The following is a 10,897-nucleotide window of genomic DNA, read 5'->3' as shown; positions in this document are numbered from 1 at the left end:
GAGTCCGCGCGCGCCTCGGGACTCGGGGACGGAGACGGCGGCTGCGTCGGCGGCCGCGGTGCCGGGGCTCTCCGGCGCAGCAGGCGGAGGCCCGCCCCCGGCCCCGCTCCCGGAGCCCTAGCCGCCCCGCCCACCCCGGGCGGAGAGGGGCGGGGCGCCCCCGTCGGGCCCCGCCCCCGAGAGGGAGGCGGGCAGAGGCGCGGCAGGCCTCCCCCACTTCGAGGTCCCCCTACACGGTGCGCCGGCCCGCCGGGCGCCCTGCCAGAGGCGCGTTGGAGCCGTGGTCCCGCCCTCCCGCCAGTGTGATTGGGCCGCTCCGGGGGTGTGCGGGAGGGGCGGGGCGCGCTCGGGGAGGCTTCCAAGATGGTATCGTCCAACCGCGGGGCCTAGCAACCTCCTCCCCCCGCCCCCGGTTCAAGTTTCTTCGCCCGGAGGACGCGGCCTGGGCCAATCCCAGGTCTACAAGGGGTTTTAAAATGCAGGTAGGGATAGTGGGGTGGGGGTGGCGGGGACCGGTGGGAAAGGTAGGGCAGGGCTTCTCTTAAAGGCGACGTGCGAAATGCGCGTCCCCTTATCGGGCCAGCAGCGTCCTAACCCTCCCTTTCTCATCTTTAATAAACAAATGCCCACTGGGTTGGCGCAGCTCCCTTCCTCCCTCCCAGGGGCACGAGAGTTCGGTACAGTCCGAGAGAGGAGGAACAATAGGACCCTGACGTGGGGGGTCGTGCAGGGCTGCTCTTTGTCCCTTTTCCGGGCCACCGACCTTCTCCACCTGGGTCCCTACCTAATCTGGCAGCGGGGCTGTCTTTCCACCCTTAGCTCAGGACTGTAGAGCCTTGCAGCCTCCGCTCGGGGCCACATCTCTCCCCACCTGATGGGGCGATGGGGCTAGGGGGCCGGGGACCTGCCCATTTCCCGGAGCGGTTCTCAGCGCTCTTCCCCTTCGCGCACTCAACCGCTAGATATCTGCAATTGGAGGAGGTTCGCTAGGCGGAAACCCCTGGGAAAGGCGAGGGAAGGTCCTCCACCCAGGCCATAAATCTGGGGTCCAGAGACGCGCAGCGGCCGCAGAACCTTCCGCAGCCCCGCATCGCTGCGGGCCAAACGGATCGCCCTACAGCCTGTAAATGCTGTCCCCAAAGCGCATTTGCCGCGCTCCTCCTGCAGCCGGCGGCTGACGGAAGTATGTGTTTTCGCTGGACCTGCAAGGAGATAACCCACCCCCCCCCCCCCCCCCCGCGCGCGCGCGCACACACACACACACACACACACGCACGCACGCACGCACACAAACACCCCGGGGTAAGCTGCCCACGGCCTGGAGCGCGTGCCCGCGCGGCAGCTGACGTCCCCTCTTACAGTTACTCAGCCGTTTACTGAACCACTGCGTCTACCCTCTCACAGCTTCCCCAGACCGAGGGGATTCTACCCGGACAAGTGGCCACTGCCCACTGAGAGTACTTGGCATTCTTGGGAGGAGGGAGACTATAACGAGTGATGGTACGGTGAGGCTGGCTGCAGCGCTGACGTCAATTGCCTTAGATGTGTGTTCTGCTAGGATCTGAGTCTGAGCAGCGAGGACAAAGGTAGGTAAGCGAGGAGGCTGAGCAGGTGGAAGGAACAGCTAGTGGGGTGCCCTTAGGTTTGGCTTGTTAGAGGCCGGTTCGAAGGGGAGGAGGGGCCTGGGGATGCCTCAGCAGGTAAAGGAGCCTAACGCCCAGCATGCCAGCCCGAACTGATTCCCAGGACCCACGTGATGGAAGGAGAGACCCTACTCCCTCAAGTTGTCTTCTCACCGCCATATGTGGCCCACGGGGTGCATAAACCCCTCACACAAATACGTAAATTAATACTTGAGAGAGAGAGAGAGAGAGAGAGAGAGAGAGAAAGGATGCAGGTCATTAATCCTAGAGCTTTGAAGGCAAAAGCAGGGGGAATCTCTGGCCTACTGAGTGAGATTCTGCCTTAGGAAGAAAGGAAGGAAGGAGGGAGGGAGGGAGGGAGAGAGGAAGGAAGGAAGGAAGGAAGGAAGGAAGGAAGGAAGGAAGGAAGGAAGGAATTGGGAGGGCCAGACTGTGGTGGCACACACCTTTAGTCCCAGCACTTTGGAGGAGAGGATCTCTGAGTTAGGGGCCAGCCTGGTCTACAGAGTGAGTTACAGGACAGCCAAGGCCCTGTCAAAAACAAAATGAAGGAAAGAATGAAATTTGAGGTCTGAGGTCAAAAGGCAGGCACAGGTATGACCTGTCTTGGCTGTCTTGACTCACTTTAAGAGAATCTGGCCCAAAACCTGGGCCCAGGGGCCCTGCAGAGACCAGTATTCCAACCAAGGACCATGCATGAAGAGGACCTAGGCCCTCTGCTGAGAAGAAGCCCATAGGCTGCTCAGTTTCCAAGTGGGTACCCTAGTAAGGGGAGCAGGGATTTTTCTCAGGCATGAACTCAGTGACTAGCTCTTTGATCACCTCCCCCTGGGGGGGTGTGGCCTTGCCAGGCCACAGAGGAAGATGATGCCGCCAGCTCTGATGAGACCTGATAGGCTAGGGTCAGATAGAAGGGGAGGAGGATCTCCCCTATCAGTGGAGGGGCACAGGGGGAGAAGATGGAGGGAGGGTGGGACTGGGAGGAGATAAGGGAAGGGGCTACAGCTGGGATACAAAGTAAATAAACTGTAATGACTAAATAAAATTTAAGGAGACTCTGGCCTTTGTGTCATGGGTTGGGAACCACAGAGGTGGCTAGTTCAGTCCTCTCACCCCCTCCCTCCCGATAGAGGAGCTGGAGAAAAAGGTGGGGAGAAGATGCACCCGGGATGCGCAGGGGACCACACACAGTCAGCATGGGTGAGTCAGTCAGCTGAGCAGAGAGGGGCCTGGTTTTCTGCAGGTCCAGCCCAGCACACTTTAAAAAGGAAGGGACCTCCAGCTCCTGCCTGGGGAAGCTTGCAGATCCGGCTCTCAACCCCAGGAAGCAAGATGCAGCAAGCTTGGAGGACGCTCCCCACAGAGCACAGACTGTTGGGCAGTTGCTCCAGTAGGACCAGGGTGGGGGTAAGGGAGAGCGAGCAGAGCGCACACACTGTCGCCGAGACAGTTCAATTTACACTGGGCTTTGTGGAAGCCATTTGTCTCCTCGCGGCTTCCCTATGGCCTGCAATCTCTGCCTTCCGATCCTGCAGAGTGACAGCTTCAAGCTGAGAAAAATGAAACCTTTATCCAAGCAGTGGTCCAAACCATCTACTCACTGCAGGCTGGCTGCAGCCTTTTGGGAGAGCTCAGTGGAGGTGCAAGAGGTGGGAGGAGGCCCAGCTCTGGAGCTGAGTGGAAGAGACTGAGTCTGTTAGCACCATCCTTTCCCTGGGGCTCTGAGAGCCAACAATAACAGCAGCAGTAATGACAAGTTTACCATAGTGGCACTGATAGAGTACTCCCCCCAGCCCCCAGTGTAGGTACTCTAAAAACTAGCCAGTGGAAAGCAGGAGTAACTCACACAGTTAGCAAAGGGAAGGAGGTGTGAGAGACAGTGGCTGGAATCTCATGGGAGGGCACCTGGTTGCCCTCTCTACCCTCCTGTGAGGGACTGTCAACTGGCCCAAGTCGTGGGGGTCACAGCTGCTGTGACGCAGGTAGCAGTGGCTGTCTGGCTCAGAGGGCAGTGTCCCACAGCGTAGGGTTGGCCTCAGTGCTGAGCTCCAGGCTCCAGATGCAGGCTTTGAGTCCTGCTATGTATATCCCTGTGACAGCTGGCAGCTGCTCCTACCACCCAGCCCTGCAGCTCACAGATGCTCTGCGTGCCGGGCCTGGGGTGCCACCTCAAGCCCCGAATCTATAACTGGCAATCCAATGCTCACATGGGCAACGAGGAGACCCAAGGCACGGTATCTGAATATTTCATGCAGTGAGGGCAGAATGAAAGTGGCAAAGACCTTAATTGTTAATGTGGCTTCCACTGGCTACAGGCCCAGCCCTCCCAGCCCCTTGTGTTTGAAATGGCAAAGTGGATCATGATGACTCCTCAAGAACCCCAGGTCTTATGCCCCTGCCCCTGCTGAGATGAAGAAAAGTTGGCCCCTGACCCCCAGCTGGTCAGAGAAGCCCATAATGTCCAGGGTTTTGCTTATCAGTTAGTTCCCAGTTCTCACTCACTGAGCATAGGACCTGGGAACCACGTGATTTTTTTTTTTCTTTAACTTTTGAAAAAAAAAGAACAATGGCCTTAGAGTCTGTGTCTTTGGCCTCACACCACAGAGTGTCCCTAGGGAGTCATAGATACACCTTGTCCCCTGTGCTTCTAGACCTGTACCTAACCTTGGGATCATTTCATCCTCCTACAGGATGGGAGACTTTCAAAGCACACAAGAAGGCAGGCTCCAACTCTAGGCCATAGAATGAGACAGGTGGGTGCTGCTTGCCTGGGGAGTGAGTGAGGGTTGGGGAGGGACAGAGTGGCGAATATTCCAAAGCCTGGACTAGAAGCTGTGTTCATGAAAGTCTGAAAACCTACCCAGGGTGCTGGGCCCTCAGTCAGAAGCAGGGTCTCCCCAACAGAGTTGCAAAACCAGGACCTTGGCACAGGGAGGCATTCCACCTTGCATCCCAGGTGCCCAGAACCTGTGTCAGCAAAGCAAGGTGACAGATCAGCCCCAAAATGCCTGCCAGCTGAATACCTGGAAATGATCCCAGTGTGGAGGACTGGGACACACCAGCTGGCCATGTTTCCTGGCGTCAGGCCAAGATGGAAAGAGACACTCTCATTTCTGTGGGACAAGTCCCCACCCCCCAGGTGCTCTTGGTCCCAGAGGCTCTTGAGAGCAGCAGTTCTGTGCTTCTCGACCCCTTTGGGGTTCAAAGAACCCTTTCACAGGGGTCATTTCCCAAGACCATCAGAAAACACAAAGATTTACATGATGATCCATAACAGCAGCGAAATAACAGTTCTGATGTAGCAACAAAAACAATCTTATGGTTGAGTCACCACGATGTGAGTAGCCATATAAAGGATCGCCGCATGAGGAAGGTGGAGAACCAGTGCGTTAGAGTTCGTGCCCTAAAGATATTCAGGTTCCCTCAAGTGAGCCTCAGATATGCTGCCCAGGATGCAAGTGTCTAGGGGCGGTGAAGGGACTAGGGCAGGTAGTGTTGGCCGCCATCTTCATCACATGTCCCTAGTTGTAGCTCCATAGCCAGTGTTGTGACAAGAAAGAAAGAAATAGAGATATAACAACAACAACAACAATAAAAATCTACCCGGGGCTCCTGGATCAGGATCCAAAAGGAAAGGGACAGGACCAAACGGAACAGCACCTTGGACATTGCGTAATTTCAGGGCATCGGGTCAAGGAGATCCTAGAAATAGGGCAGGAAGGGAGATGGGAAGGGAGGAGAAACTCACAGGGTCCAGAGTTAGAAGGACAGGATTCTGCCCGCAGCCCCACAAGCTACCAGGCGTGTGCCAGCCTAACGGGATCCTCAGCTAAAGGATTTTCAAACCTGTGTGATCAAAGGTATGAGGCAGAGTAACACATTTTCACACGTTTTTAATGCCTTTAAATTTTATCAAGTGTTAGCCGGGCCCGATGGTGCACTCCTGTGATCCCAGCATTCAGGGAGGCACAGACCGGTTGGTCGCTGAATTCAAGGCCAGCCTGGTCTACAAGGCAAGTCCAGGACAGCCAAGGCTACACAGAGAAACTGTCTTGAAAAACAACAAACAAACAAAATTATCAAGTATACACACTTGTGTGGGGATCAGAGGACCTTGAAGTTGTAGATTCTCCCATAGTGTGGATCCTGGGAATCAAATTTACCCACAGAGCTATCTCACTAGCCTCAATTTCACACTTAAAAACAAGAACAGGCTGGAGATGAGGCTCAATTAAGTGGAGCACTTTCCCAGAGCACCTGACCTCAGTCCTCACAGAAAACTGTCTGGTGTTGCACACTTAAATTCCAGTGCTCTGGAGGTGGAGAATTTGGAACCTGAAGTTCAGGGTGGGATTGGGGTACATAGAAAGTTTGATGTCGACCTGGGGTACCCAAGGCCCTGTCTCAAAACAAAAGTTACCTCACAGGCAACCTTCCTCTAAGATGAGGAATTTGGGGCCAGGTGTTGTGTTTCACACCTATAATCCCAACCTTCAGGAGGCCATCAATGCAAGTTCTAGGGCAGCTTAGGTCACAGAGTAAGACTATGTCTGAAAATACATAAAAATAGGGATTTGGGGGGCTGGAGAGGTGGCTCAGGGGTTAAGAGCACTGGCTGCTCTTCCAGAGGTCCTGGGCTCAATTCCCAGCAACCACATGGTGGCTCACAACCATCTATAACTAGATCCAGTGCCCTCTTCTGGCATGCAGGCAGCATATTGTATAAATAATAAATAAATCATTAAAAAAAATAGGAATGTGGCTCAGTGGTGGAGCACTTGTCTAATGTTTACAAGGTCCTGGGTTTTTTGGGTTTCAGAATCAGCATGAATGTGCATTGGAGTGTGGGAGAATTAATCCCAAGAAACAGGAATTAGTCCCAAGGACATAGCTCATGAGCTGGCTCCCAAGGCGAAGGCTCTACACCCAGAAGGAACCAGGGCAGGTGAACGAATGGAATGACTGAGGGTCCAGTGAGAGGCCCCATGGAAAAGAGCACAAGGATGAGCAGAGTGGAAAATTCAAAGAAACATTCAACAGCTAAGCCCCAGGTTAAACTCAGACATCGCCTAAGGATTGAAGACCCATGAAAGGGCAGCCTGTGGCCCAGCCAGCCATGCGAGTTATATAGTGTAACACACAAACACAGATTTAATAAATTGTAATACAGCTGTACTGAGAGGATGTGGTGAGGGACACAAACCCCATGTCCACAAGAGAGAGGCGGCAGGTGACTAACGCTGGAGAGGCAGAAAAAGAGCAGTCAGGCCAGGTGTAATGGTGCACACCTTTGATCCCAGCACTTGGAAGGCAGAGGCAGGCAGATCTCTGAGTTCAAGGCTAACCTAGTCTAACAGAGAAGTTCCAGGACAGCCAGGGCTATACAGAGAAACCCTGCCTGGGGGTAGGGGTAGAGTGCGTGTGTGTGGGATCAAGAGTGCACTGTTTTTTTGAAAATACTCCTGAGGAAAGCACTGAAGAATCTAGGAATCAGAAAAACACCTCAGGCCTCAAACAAAGCAGGATACCAGGCTGAAGGGAGAGGAGGGGGGTTTTGTTAGGAACCAGCTCTATAGACCAGGCTCTCCTCAAAATCAAGAGATGCCCTCCCTCAGCCTCCTGAGTGCTGGGAGTAGAGGCGTGCACCACAACGTCTACCTATGCCTATACTTTCGTTCTTGAAATACTGTTGAGTCAGACAGTGGCGGTGCACACCTTTAATCCCAGTACTCAGGAGACAGAGGCAGGCAGAAGATAGCCTCGTCTGCAGAGCAAGTTCCAGGACAGCCAGGGCTACACAGAAAAAGCCTGTCTGGAAGAAGAGGACGAGAAGAAGGAGGAGGAAGAGAAAGAGGAGGAGGAGGAGGGTGAAGAAGAAGGAGGAGGAGGAGAAGAAGAAGAAGGAGAAGAAGGAGAAGAAGAATAAAACTGTGCAAATGATTTAAAATCAAATGTAGAAAGCCTGACACCAGCTGTCTCGAGGAAACTGCAGCTAGATGACTACAGATCAGTCAGCTGCCTTTAAAAATGTGAGGGAAAGATTCCCTGCCTGAAGTTGGCTCCTTGGAAAGGGTCAGCCTAGTAGAAGACTGAACATAAGCATTTTCAGTGATGTAAGGTCCCAGTAAAATGGGGGCTGGAAAGATGGCTCAATGGTTAAGAGCACTGGCTGCTCTTCCAGAGGTCCTGAGTTCAATTCCCAGCAACCACATGGTGGCTCACAACCATCTGTGATGGAATCTGATTCCATCTTCCAGGAAGCTTTGGAGTACACCCTCTTCTAGCAGTTGAAAGTCGTGGGCAGGAGGAACCCCTTCCTGGGGCAGCACAGGAACCCTTTAAAGAGCAGTAGGGCATTTGGCAGTACCATCATCGGGTTTAGATGCCACAGTGCCATTTAAGAGTAAGTGAATGCATTAACCTCAGAGCAGAAACAAACTGATTTAAGAAACTGTCCCCAGCCATTTCATGACTGACATGAATAACTTGCCCAAATCATATGCATAAATAAAAACATATAATTAATAGGAAAACCTACCTCTGAGCTGAGACATTGTGAATCAGATGAGGACTAGGGAATTTTCGGAAGGGGAGGCCCTGAATCTGACCCTCAGGCCACCCTGCTGGAGGACGTCCACACCTGGACAGCTCTTCACATCTGATAAATCGTATCCCTATAGGAATTATAACAATCCAGCCTCGGAAATGTCCTTCCTGCCCAGCAGCAGGAAGTAGAGAAGCCAGGGCTCAGGTGGGTGTCTGGGGACCTGTGACAAGTCTCCCCACCACAGGTTTGCTCACAGTAAAACCAGGCATGGGCGGGGTTGGGGTGTGACTCAGAACAAGCCACACTTGGATAACTGCAGCCTCGCTCTCCTGTCCAGGAGAAGGGCCGGCATCTGCTGGGGCTCTGGGAAGACACAGTGTGCCAGCAACCCCACAATCCTATCCTGGGAGCCTGAAGGAGGGCCGGCAGAGATGGTGGACAGGTGGAAAGACCATTTCTGGGAAGCACCGCTCTGAAGCAGGTGCTCCCCACCTTGGGCACACAGATGTTGAGATGTTGAGCCCCGGGAGGGAGGATGTGGCTGCATTTCCACCTACTCTTTCAAGCAACACGCACAAAAATAAAATGCAGGAGCTGTGGTTCTGGGGTTCCCACTCCTATTCCCCCCAAAAAAAACCCCACTGTACCTTCAGCTGGCTGCATACAATCTATCTGATGCCCCCTTGTGCTTACCCTCTCCACTGAGAACCCTATGGCTCCAGAAGGAACTTGGCTTGTACTTCGTGTGGAATTTAGTCCAGCTGCTACTTTTAGGTGGACCCTAGCCACAGCCCTCTACCAACTCCTGGACCAGTTTTGGACACAGCAGTGGCTCACAGACCCCCACCCCCCACCCCAGGAATGCCCGACTCTGGCAGCGAAGATGGTGCTGAACCATCGCATCTCCATGCCCAGATTCCAGGTTTCAGGATGTCCTCAGAGCTGACTGGGGTGACCTGGGGATGGGGGAGAGGGATACAAGAACTGTGTAATTGGTAACACTGCCTCACCCAGCCAGGCATGAGAGTCTTGATGCTAGGTCCTGTAGTGAGAATTTTGGTGTCCCTAAAATAAAAAATCCAGTTACGTATGTAAACATGTTTTTGTTTTAATCCCAGGTGGGGTTGTAGGGCTACTTCAGATTGTCCACAGCTGCAGACTATTCGCCTTGCACGTGCTCTGGCAAGGGTGTGATTCTGCCAGCTGAAGATAGTTTAATTCTGGGGCCTCTAGAAAGGGTATTAAAAAAGCCAGACCACCTCCCCCCTCCAGAGGGGGGTGTGTAGCTGTTTCTCCTGCTGGTTCCCACTCCCGCTCCCCCTCCCGCTCCCCCTCCCGCTCCTGCTAGATTTTGTCAAGTGGTGGAGAGAAAAGAGACAAGACATTGGAGACATCCTGAGGAGGTGAAGATTGGACTTGCACCAAGGAACCCAACGGCCCTAATTGGCAGGAAGCAGTCTGTAAAGGTCAACGGGCCCTCTTCCCACTAACCTGTCTCTCTAGTGACTGAAGAAGGGATTAGGTTAGGATTAGGGTTGGAAGGGAGAAGTATTAGAACCCAATAAAGCAGCGAAAGCAAGTACACCTACAAAAGTGGTGCCCAGACACAGGGCTTTGGTATAACGGGAGAACTTGGTTTCTAATGTCATAGAGGAGATGACAGGGTATGGGGGGGGGGGGAGATAGATATTGTTTCAGGACATCAACAAAAGGTTTATTGCAGCAGCTGCTGCTGGGTTCTCTCCCACTTTGTTCCCAAAGGAAACATACTTTCCCAGAGGGAAATATTTTCTATATTTTCTTCTTCCTTTCTCATTTCTTGTCTCAGTTGCTAAACTTTGTTTCCCCATTTCTAGTTTATGCCTCCATTCCTCCTCTGTTCCTTGCCTTCTTCCATTTTTTAGAAAATTTATTATTTATTGCAATTTATTCACTTTGTATTCCGGCTGTAGCCCCCTCCCTCATCTCCTCCTAGTCTCTCCCTCCCTCCCTCTTCTCCCCCTATGCTTCTCCCCTAGTCCACTGAGGACCTCCTCTACTATCTGACCCTAGCTTATCAGGTCTTATCAGGATTGGCTGCATTGTCGTCCTCTGTGGCCTGGCAAGGCTGCACTCCCCAAGGGGAGGTGATCAAAGAGCCAGCTACTGAGTTCATGCCTGAGAAAGTCCCTGCTCCCCTTACTAGGGAGCCCATTTGGAGACCAAGCTGCCTATGGGCTACATCTGAGCAGGGGATTTGGGTCCTATCCATGCATGGTCCTTGGTTGATTAACCAGTCTCTTCAGGCTCCCCCTAGACCCAGATTTTTTTTACTCTGTTGGTCTCCTTGTGGAGCTCCTTTCTATCTTCCCCTTCTTCCATAGAATACTTCAAAATTAATTTTCAGTTTTCCAGATATTAGAGATTCTTTTGAGAGACTGTTTTATAAATCTCTGGGAAAATCATCTAATATCATGCTTCTTCTTGAATCAACAAATGACCTCTTCTCTACTCTCCTTTGGGCCTCTTCTTCTCCTTTTCTTTTTTCATCTTCTCTCCTTTGCCTTACTATTTTCTAAAAACTGAGTTTGAGCTTTCTAGGGCAGTACTCTTTAAAAACTTTCTGTATCTTGGCAGGCAGATCTCTGCCTCCCAGATGCTGGGATTAAAGGGGTGCATCACCACAAACACCTGAAGCATTTCTTACTCTCTTCGTTTTTCGAAATGT

This window comes from Psammomys obesus, unplaced genomic scaffold, assembly GCF_907164565.1.
Source record: "Psammomys obesus unplaced genomic scaffold, mPsaObe1.curated_primary_1811, whole genome shotgun sequence".
Lineage (NCBI taxonomy): Eukaryota > Metazoa > Chordata > Mammalia > Rodentia > Muridae > Psammomys > Psammomys obesus.
The sequence above is the reverse complement of the archived record's forward strand: the minus strand, read 5'-3'. Positions refer to the sequence as shown.